The following is a 2,487-nucleotide window of genomic DNA, read 5'->3' on the forward strand; positions in this document are numbered from 1 at the left end:
GTTTCATGGCATATGTGGAGAAGAAATCTGTTATTTTTGTAGTTACAAATTGTTCTAAAGATAATAAATAAATTATGATAAAAATAGTTTTGAGTTATTTTTCTGCACCGTCAAACATTTGGATTTTCTCTGCCCTTAAGGGGGCCCCTTCAAGATTTAGCCCCAGGCCCCGAAAAAGGTTAATCCGGCGCTGACTGTACGTATACTCATAATAGAATTTTCACTCCAGACATAGCTTGTCTGGGATCCAGCCAAAGTTTGGGGCAAAAGCGTCACCAAATCCAGACTTGGGCTAGATACTTGTTTCGGATTTTGAAGCAAACTTTCATTTAAAAGGCCCAAAAACTCGGAACCATCAGACACACTGCCTATCCCCTCCCAGCTTGGGTCCGCTTTTATTGTGAAGCGTATCGCACTGATAACGAGGTCCCTGTTTATTCAATTGATTTTTACCCCCAATTTCTTTTTCTTTACTTATGAGAGTCATACAAAACAACCGTTCCAATACTGCCCCCAGATCTTCATTGCCATCGTCATGTCTGCGAGCGTCAACCATACCTACATACGTGCGATCTGCAGTAATCACAGCAGTTAAGTTGGTGTTTGGCTCCATGGATTAATTTCTTTCTGAGGGGTTTCTCAACAGAGGGTCAGCATTTGAGTTGATTTTTCCTGGTTTATACACTATAGTGTAATCATACTTACTCAGCTTTATTCTCCATCGAGCCAATCTTGAATACGGATCTTTAAGCCCAAGCAACCAAACTAAAGGTCTATGGTCTGTTACCAAAGTAAAATTCTGCCCCAAAAGATAAGGCTTAAAGTGCGTTACATTGAAGACAATGGAGAGCAATTCTTTTTCTATAGTAGAATAATTTATTTCTGCACTTTGAAGGGTGCGTGATGCGAAAGCGATAGGTAAGTCTTGTCCTATAGGACCCTAACTTAAACTCCACCGAGTGCGTAATTCGACGCATCTGTGGTCAAAACAAATGGTTTTTTAAAATCTGGGTACTGCAATATGGATTCAGTACATATCTTATCTCTAAGAATTTCAAAAGCCTCCTGTTGGTTTCTTGTCCAAATAAATTGAACATTGTCCTTGAGAAGTAAAGTCAGAGGTTTAGCTATTCTTGCGAAATCAGAAATAAATCGCCTGTAATATTCCACTAAACCGAGAAATTGTTTTATATTCTTTTTCCCTTTTGGAACCGGAAAAAGTTTCACAGCTGATATTTTCTTTGGGTCTGGCTTGACTCCATCCTGAGAAATCACATGTCCTAAATAAGCAATTTCACTCTTAAGAAAATGACACTTCTCAGGCTGGAGAGCCAATCCAGCAGTTGTTAATCGAGCAAGCAGAGCTCTCAATTTCCTAGAATGTTCTTCCAATGAAGAAGCATAAATCACAATATCATCTATATAGACGAATAATTCAACACCCGGGAGACCCGTGAGTACACAGTCCATTACCCTTTGGAAAGTCGCTGGTGCGTTCTTTAAACCAAATGGCATTCGAGTGAACTCTAAATGCCCATGTGGCGTTGAAAAGGCCGTTTTTTTCTGAGAATCAGAATCTAATCGAATTTGATGGAACCCTGATGCTAAATCTAGGACAGAGAAATACTTTGCTCCACCAAGTTGATCCAAAATATCAGTCATGTTGGGAAGCGGGTAAGCATCACCAACTGTCTTCTCGTTTAAGGAACGATAATCTATAACCATCCTCCACCTTTTATTTCCTTCAGAATCTGATTTCTTGGGTACAATCCACAAAGGAGAATTGTAGGGAGAAACTAAGTGTTTTATTATTCCTGAATTTAATAATTTATTAGTTTGTTCCCGTATTTCGTCCTTGTGAATAGGAGGATAACGATATTGTTTAGTATTAACTGGAGTTTCGTCGGTAGTAATTATTTTATGAGATAAAATATTCGCAGCGCCTAATTGGTCACCTTCTAGGAAAAACTGAGGGGAGTACTCTGAAAGAATTGGAATAACACTTCCCTGTTCTTCATTATTCAAGTTTGACAAATTCATAACTTTCAAAATTTTCGCGAATCGGGAGGATAAATTTTTCTGTCTATCGGTGGAAAATGAATTTCCATTCGAACGATTTAAAGGTGCTACTACGTCATATTCCTCAAGTGTCACAGGGGGAATAGTTAAACTGACCTTTTTCGGGGTAGAATTTATAATAAAAAGGGTCGCTTCTCCATTCTTATTACGAACTAAAGCCTCTCCAGCAAAAATGCCAGGTCTACATGGAATTTTCCTAACATATCCTTCATTAAGTTGAGTTTCAGTCAAAGGCAAATGAAATAACTATTTAGTTCTGGCAGGTATTTATACAGTGACATGAGAGAGCAAAGGGAAGCGATCCTAGCCTATAAAAAGTTGATCATTTGAAAAATTTAGAACTGCTCTATGTTGTTTTAAAAATGTTATTCCTATAATTCCATCCTGAAGTATAGGGAAGTTCTGTGG

This window comes from Belonocnema kinseyi, chromosome 2, assembly GCF_010883055.1.
Source record: "Belonocnema kinseyi isolate 2016_QV_RU_SX_M_011 chromosome 2, B_treatae_v1, whole genome shotgun sequence".
NCBI lineage: Eukaryota > Metazoa > Arthropoda > Insecta > Hymenoptera > Cynipidae > Belonocnema > Belonocnema kinseyi.